Below are 8,301 nucleotides of genomic sequence, written 5' to 3'. Positions count from 1 at the left end.
CTCAGGATGGACAGAACCAGTGATGCCCGAAAACGTTCCGTGGCCCCATCCTTAGTGGCCGCAGACCAAGGAACCCACGCTCGGTTCCTATGCAGCCAGGCGCCCCCTGCCGCCACCCACCACTCTTAGTATTGGGCTCCCGGTCCCTGCACCCCACCCCCTGCCGGGGTTTCACTGCTCCTGTGAACGTAACTGTCACATGCTTCTCCTGTGGACCAGTGGGACGTCCCGAGGCTGGCTGTATGGGAAGAGTGGGGCTTGCTGCTCTGTCCATAACCCTGTTTCCAGCAGCGGCCCTGGTTTCTACCAGGCTGATCCCCTCTCCCCAGTCACCCTGTCAGAGCAGGACCGCTGGTCAGAGCCACGCCATGCAGCCCCTTCCCTTCCTGTCCCAGGGTGTCCTTGGCAGTGGGGTGGGAGCTGGGCTGGTTCGGTCCAAGGCACTCTCCATTGTCCTGCTGGGCCCTGGGGGACAAAGCTCTCCTCTGCGGGACTTGGGCGCTGGCACACAGGGCTGGAGAGGGGAGCAAGGCCAAGGGATGAACCCAGGATGTGGCCATGAGCAAGTCGATGTCATGGTTGTCAGCTTAAGCATAAAAATACTCTCTCTGGGCTCAAAGCACCTTGAGCTGGTTTTTCCACCACTCTACCTTCACAGAGCCACAGCCAAGGGGCCTTGCAGGGGGCATGTCCTTGCTGTCCCCAGGATCCTCACTGGCTTCAGAGGGGCCGTCTGCCTCTCAGTGATCAGCCTTCCTTCTGCTGGAAGGGGCAGCCATCTGTGCAGAGGCTGGTGGGGCTGCTTGCCTCCTTCTGGCTTCTCAAGGCCTTGTGTCCTCCAGAAACCTGGGCTCACCCTGAAGGCTTCTTTTCCTCCTCCCTGAGTCCAGTCGGTCATCGTGTCTCATCACTTCCACCTGCAGACAGCTCACGGCTCCACCCGCTACTCTCCTCTGTCCCCCCACCTGAGCTCCCGCCGCTCTGCCCTGGCCTCCTCCAAGCCTTTCCCCACCTAGGGTCCCAAGGGCAGGTCACCGAGTCCACCCTCCCCGCCGACATCCCTTAAATCCTTTGCGTGCTTATCTCACACACGACATTCGAGCCAGAGCAGCCACCGTAGGGCTCCGGAGGGGACCCAGCTTTTTTCTGCTTTGACCTGTACTGGTTCCTATTGCTGCTTTTTACAAATTACTACATAATTAGTAGCTTAAGAACACAAAGGTACTATGATTCTGCAGGTCAAAACCCCGCATGAGGGACTCACCAGGCCTCACCAACTTCAAGGTGCTCCAGGGGTGTGATTCTTTCTGAGGGCCATGTAGGAACGGGTTTGTCTTTCAAACTTCCAGAAGCTGCCTGCTCCAGTTCTCGTGACTCCTTCCTCCATCTTCCAGCATCACATCTCTCTGACTGCAGGTGGGGAAGGCTCTCCACCTGTGAAGACTGGTGTGATTAGATTGGGTCCATCTGAATAATCCAGGCCCTTTCAAGGTGCATAACCTTGATCTGTAATGTCTGTCCTTTTTGTCATGTGAGGCAAGATGTTCGCCAGTTCTAGGGGTTGGAGTGTGAACACCTGTGAGGGCATTATATTCTGCCGACCACAGGCCCTTTGCATGCACTGTCTGCTGTCATGCTCTTCCACCAGCCAATTCAATCAGGCCAAACGTCAAATTCTCAGAGAGGCCTTGTTAAAAGTCCCCTTTAAGTTGGACGCATGGTTACCGTGGCGCTTGTTTCTTTCCCTCATACACTTCTAACAGTCTGTATTATGTGAATTTGCCTAATTGCTAGTTCAGCGCCTCTCCTCTGGACGACAAGCTCTAGAACAGAAACGGTGCTGATTTGCTGCCCTGCCACTGACCTTGTGGATTGCCAGGCAGGTGCTCTGTAAACCCCGACTGCATGGATGAACGAGTGAAAGGCCCTGAACTTAAAGCTCAGCCCATCTTCTTCAGACCAGCCCCAACCTGAGGAGTCCCAGTTTCAACTTCTGGGACCCAATACCCTGTCACCCAGCTGCAGTACCATCCCTGCCTTGCGTCCCCGTTGTGATGCCCTTTCCCCCCTGGCGCTCTGAGCCTGAGCCCCTACCTGGATCCCCTGCCCTGCTCTGCTCTTGTGCACAGGAAGCCTGGACTAGGGTCTCTCTTGCATCCCTACTGCGAGGGGACCCGTCCCCTGGGTGCACTTGCGGGGTTGTTAATCACCCACGTGATCATCGACCCCTTGTATTTTCCGTTCCAGGAGGACTCTTTGCTTTCCTTTGGTAACTGGGGTATCCCTGAGACCTTCAGCTCCCCGACACGCAAAACCTGCCAGTGAGTGATCGGATGCCCGAGCAACCGTTTCCTGTCTGCACCTCCCAGGATGCCTGTGATCACCGCCCTCCTCCATGAGGGGCTTCGTGCTGCCTGCAGCTCTGCTGACCCACTGCAGACCCTCCGGGGCCATGTCCACACTCCTACGCTGCCAGAATCCTATCTTCAGTGCCAGTGCTGGGGTCAATGTCTCAGAAGTAGGCGCCGCTTCTGAGAATGTAGGACTGAGTCCAACAATATTTACTGAGCACCTACTCTGTGCTGCCTCTCCTGCTGAGGTCTGCTCCTACACAAGCAATGACAAAATCCACCCTGGGAATCTCAACAAACAGCAAGGAGACAAAAACTGCCCTGTGACAAGGGTCCTAACTCCACTGCTACTGCTGGGGGCGGGGGTTACCGAGGAGGAGAAGGCCGAGGGTCTCCAGTCCTCTCTGCCACCAGTCATCCCCCTAAGGGGGAAACTCAGGAGCAGGCTGCCCCTCCCTGACTTGTGGGGTGGCAGGGGGAGGGCGCTTGACCCCAGGAAAAGGTTTGGACCTAAAACAAGGAGTGTAAGCAAGATTCCATCTCTGATTTAAATGTAGTTCGTGTCTAACTCCGGCAAGACAGGGAGACGCCGACGTCGGAAAGTCCCCAAGAATGGTAAGTCTCTCTGCACCCAAGCACGGTCTCCCAGGCAAGGATGTGCCCAGCTACCCTCGAGGAAGCCTGCAAGGAGGTAGCCACACAGCCCCTGGAGCGGGGCCACCACTGTCCAGCCAGGAGGGAGCGTCACAGTTCCTCCCTCAGAGGCCAGAGGGCTCAGAGGGGAAAATTGCAAAACAGTAGTAACAAGATTTTCAAGACGGAAAATGCAACCCTGGAGCTGATTGATGGGCACCAGCAAGGCTGTGAAGTTCCAGCATTTTCCACCCAAGCTGGGGAGATCCTGGGGCAACCAGGGGGCCAGCAGCAGGTAACAGAATTCATCTTAGCCAGCCCATTGGTCTTGGTTCCCAGGATCCCACCAGAGCCAACGGGAAGACACTGTGGGGCTCTGAACATTTCCCCAACTTCCTTTCAGCCGGACATTAGTCCTGGACTCTGGGCCTTGGTTCTGGTTCACACGGAGCTTTGCTAAAGCAACGTGATCTGCCAAACCATTCTGGCTGTGTTTTGCTGGAAGCCAGAGACAAGACAAAGAACACTATAAAAAATAACAAGCAGAGCAGAATGCCCTGCTCCCTGAGGTGACACCAGCTATTTTCCCATGAAAATAAAAAGAGCATGGAATAATTAAGAAGGGGGTGGTGAGAATTTAAAAAGCCCCTCTGTAAACACAGGAGCAACTTCAATCACTCCTAAAATGCCCAAGAACAATTCTTGTATTATTCTGAGGTGCTTTAAATTTCTCAGAAATTGAGAGAATTTAAAAGAGAACAAACGTTGCTGTTTGGGGTTTTTTAACCAGCATCTTGTAATGTTCTGTGAGTCTCAAAACAAGTATTTAGAATGTCCTCTCCCTCTATTCTGATGTGAAGGGGACTCCGCAGGGCCTCCATCCTAATCCGGGTCAGCACAGAGTGGATTAAGGCTAAAAAGAACGACAAAGGCCCAAGTGCTACCAATTATATCTCAGCACAAAGCAGGGCCTCCTTGGGCCTCAACACAGAGAAGGCAACCAAGTTCACTGTCAACCAGGGTGTTCCCTTAGAAGGCCAGGGAGACACCTCGCATGTGCGATTACTCAACACTTCTTTAAAACTGTAAACACTTGCTCACATGTGGAGGAGTTTAGAGCCGCACGAGCTTGGAAAGCCCACCTGGCAGGCGGCTCGCCTCTGTTTCTCTGCAGTCCAGAGCCCGGGGTTCCCCAGAGCCAAACACCAGTGGCGGAGACATCACTGCGGGGCGGGGAGGGGCGGGCCCAGTGGGGCGGGGCTCTGTTTTTACCAGAGTCTCCCCTTTCCTCTTCTCTGGTTTGCTTACCTCACGTGGCTCCCCCCAACCCCAGCATCCAGGAGCTCACCCACCTGGAAGTGCCCTCTGGCACTTTCTCCAGCTTTGATGGGTGGGTGGTACTAAGGACTTGGACATTTCCAAGTAAACCCATTAGAGGAAAGTTGCCCAGGTTGGTTTTCAACAGCAGACTGTGTGGCCTCAAAGAGGACCCACCATACGCACAAAAATTACCTCTCCCAAGACGCCCAACCAAAGAACGTAGGCAAGCCCAGAACCCCAGCCTGTAAGTGCAGGATCCGACTGGAAAGAGAACAAGATCCCTTCTCCCCCACGCGTCGGCCATCCATGCCCGTGTGTGTGAATCACACGTCCAACGTTGGAAAAGGCCCATCAGACAGCTCACTGCCAAGCCCAGGACACCGCTGGCCCTCCTCTCCCCACGGATTTTACAAGGCTCCAGTGAGGACCTGAGTGTTTTGCTTTTCTGATCTAATTTGCACTGTGAGGCCAGTGGAGGAGGGAACAGAGACAGTTCCCTGGCCCCTCAGGTGCACACACGTTCTGGACTCTGCAGAGACCTTTCAGAGAAAGAGGGCTCTAAATTCTGAGGAAATCCGCCCAGCCGGGGAAAGATGGCAATAAATCCGTGAGAAATTTAATTTTCACTTTAAGAGGAAATTTTACCATCACCAAATTCTGCAAATTTTGGATTTGGGGATTGGTAAAGAGGTTTCAACATGAAATGATGTCTAAAGGTTGTTTATTTTAAAGGACGTAATACATAATAAAATGAAATAATCCTCCCACCCAATGAGAGTGCTTTTTTCCTCCAGCAGACCTCTTCCAGGTCCAGTAATTTCACTGTTAATGGGCAGAGGAGAAGCAATCAGCTAGGTAACGGGCACCCCTCGCGCTGAAGTCACTTAATTAGCACCAGTAAATGAGAGCAGCCCAGGTGCCCGGCGCCACTGCTGTGCCCAAAACATCTCCCACGTCGGTCAGCAGTTAGAGCCAGGGATGGGGAGCTCAGAGCCCTCGGAGAGGAATCCTCCCAGCCAAGGACACGGCGGGCCCGCAGTCCAGCTGTGCAACAGGCAGACCAACGTCAGAGTCCCCAAACCTCCAGGAAGTCATGGAACTCGAGAAGGCGAGAAGAGTGACAGAGCCACATTTCACTCACGAGATGCAGTCCTTTCCAACCAGGGGACGTTATCTGGGCTCTGAAGCCATGTTATCTAGGGTTGAGTCCCAGCTAGAGGCGTCAAGCAAGTTACCAGATCTTTTGTCAGTTTTCTCACCTGAAGAACAGTGATAACAACATGTTCTGCCTGAGGTTTAAGTGAGTTAATACCTGTAAACCAGCTGGAAGGCACATGGGAAGCCTTACTGTTTCTTACTGTGTGTGTTGGTTATTTCTGTTTCACTCTATTTATATCACTTAAGTTTTACACCATCAATCAATCATGGTTGCTCCTGATCCTAAGCAGTAGAATCAGCAGAGTTGCGATGGGAGTAGTGATGATGATGATGATGGTGATGATGATGATGATGATAAATGGCTTCCACTTAGTGCTTAGCATGTGCTAGGTTTTGATCTAGAGACTCTATGTTAGGGATGCCCTATGGACCAAATCCACTCACCATCTGTGTTTTGTAAATAAAGTTTTATTGGAACACACCATGCCCATTCAGTAATGTGTCCTCTCCAGCTGTTGTTGCTATAAGGAACTGAGTAACTGTGACAAAGTCCAGATGGACTGCAAAACCTAGGACTCACTATCTGGCCCTTTAGAGAGAGTGCTTGCCAACATCTGCAGTGCGTATCCAGACGTCGTTAATTCTCCTGGTAACCTGTGGGATAGGTTTTGTCCCCCTGTTCCGGGTAAGGTGGTAGGACTCAGGAAGGCCAGGGGTAGGCCTACAGCCCCTGGCTTTGTCTGGCCCCTGCTTGACTCCACGTGCACCCCGTCCAGCTCTGCTCTGCCGCCTCTAGGAGCCCAGGGTGTGGTTTCCAGTGCCGCGACCGTCACTTTCCTCCAGTGCAGATGGGGTGGGGACACCCTGCTAAAGTGCTGTTCTCCCCCTGAGAGAGGGACCCCTCTGCGAGGTCAGGTGACTCCGGGCAGCAAGGCTCTGAGTCAGTCCCCATCACACACACCAGTTCCTGGGGCCGACCCGTGGTGGCTGGTTTGTGGAGGCACAATGATGGGTGGCAGAAGCAGGGGCCCTGCCTGTCTGTCCCCTGGCTTGGCTGGGGACAGGTTCAGAGCTCTAATAGGGAATCAGCATGGAGTTAGGCCTCAGAGATGGTTGGTAATACCTGTTTACCCAGTGGTGTGGCAATTACCCAGAGATCGTCAAATTCCAGATGTGTTCAGAAAGCTCTTGCTACCAGATGGGGCGCGTGTTCAGACAGTCTCCTCGTTGGAAAAGTGCCCCAGCTTAGGAGGTATCTGAAGACAAAGGAATCACCTCAGTTGACCTTGGAAGCTCGCTCATGTCAGGGACACTGGCTGCCCTGGTCACAGGCACAGCGGGAAGGCACAGCACTAGGCTTGGGAGTGGGGACATTCCCACACCCTAGCTGGGTGGGCTCAGGAACCCTGCCCTTCTCCACAGAGAGAAAGTGACCTAGACGATTCTCAAGTTCCGTGCTTTAAAATTCTATCCTACTTGTTGCTGGAAGGCTGTTCTAGACAGTGGTAATCCAGTGAGCATGTGGCCTCCTGGGTGGTGACATCTGAATACTTAGCTTGGCCCTGCTGTGTGATTTCAGCCAGGTTAACTACTCTGTGCCTCTTTTCCACACTTGCAGTAATGGTGAGAATTTTAGGGCCCACCTCTGCCTTTTTAATCCCACCCTGGGTATTAAAGAAACAGGCCCAGTAAAGCATCCACACACCATCCTGGCCATCGCTGAGAAATCAGCTTGTAAGGACATCATTCGCAGCCGCATGGAGTCAGAATCGAGGTCACCGAAGGATCCTGATCCTGATACAGAAGCTTTCCGTACCTTCTGATCCTGACCCGTGAGGCTCTCCTTGCTGAGACTTCTAGGCTTCTGGCCTAGAATCATAGGGTTTTTTCTCCTTTCCTCTTCATTTCTGCTACGGAGCTCTGTGACCTGCAGGTGGTGTCTAGACTTGTGGCCGGTCCCGATTTGAGGAGTTGACCTCAGAGAGGCAGCGGTCCTTCCAGGTGCGAAGCGCAGGCACCAGATTTGGGTTCTCTGTGCTCCTGCTACCTGGAAGGACCCCTCCCTCCTGGAGCTCTGAGCCCACCTCATTCAGCAGAGGCTGAGGGGACGTCCTCTGCTCTGCGTTGCTTCTGGGAGCAGCGCAAGCCCCATCACGCAGGGTCTCATTCTGCGGAGGGTAAGGATGGCATGTGCAGGAATAGGGAAGAGAAACAGTAAGCCAACAGGCGTTCCACCACCAGTAAGTCATATAAAGGACACAGATGGGGTGAGGGCACCCTCTATGTGGGGAACCTGGGCAAGATCTCTGTGATCACCCCAGATAGCAGAAAGCCAAACGAAGCGAGAGTGTAAGCCCAGCAGATACCGGGGGGGAAGACAGCCCAGGCAACAGCATGAGCCAAGGTTGTGCTTGGGGTTTGGAGAAATATTAAGGGACAGGGTGAGGCACAGAGGGGCGAGGGCAGGGTAGCAGGGGAAGAGGTCAGAGAGCTGGTGAGGACCCAGGTTGGGACCAGGTTGGGTGGGGACCTGGAAGCCACCACGAGACACACTTTGAGGGAGAGGAGAAGCCGCCAGAAGTCACTGGGAAAACGAAGACCAGAGACTCTGGTAACTGAGCCCAAAGATTCTAAAGTCCAACTGGAATTCAAAATCCAGTTCTGTGGCTACCTCCCTGCCCCGAAACACGCAGCAGCAGCTCAGCTGGGGCTCGCCGTGAGCTCCTTCCAGCCTCAGCCGAGCCGATTCTCCCCAGACCCTCCTTCCACCCCACGTGAGCTCAGAGCCCGGCTGATCCTTCCAATGCCCGCTTCTGCCTGCAGACCCTGTGCCAAGGTC

At 53.8% G+C, this 8,301-nt stretch overlaps 1 long non-coding RNA gene across 1 annotated transcript in view; it reads right to left on the bottom strand.

The window, feature by feature from the left end:
• Window positions 1-1,297: 1,297 nt before the first annotated feature.
• The window catches only part of LOC306660353, a 247,110-nt gene continuing 240,106 nt past the window's right edge, over window positions 1,298-8,301 (bottom strand). The window contains exon 3 of the long non-coding RNA XR_013763596.1: window positions 1,298-1,434. This is a non-coding gene — a long non-coding RNA (uncharacterized lncRNA). The remainder of the gene's footprint in view (window positions 1,435-8,301) is intronic.

Source organism: Sciurus vulgaris, assembly GCF_902686455.1.
Source record: "Sciurus vulgaris genome assembly, chromosome: 4".
Taxonomy (NCBI): Eukaryota; Metazoa; Chordata; class Mammalia; order Rodentia; family Sciuridae; genus Sciurus; species Sciurus vulgaris.
This window is presented reverse-complemented; position numbering and strand designations above follow the sequence as displayed.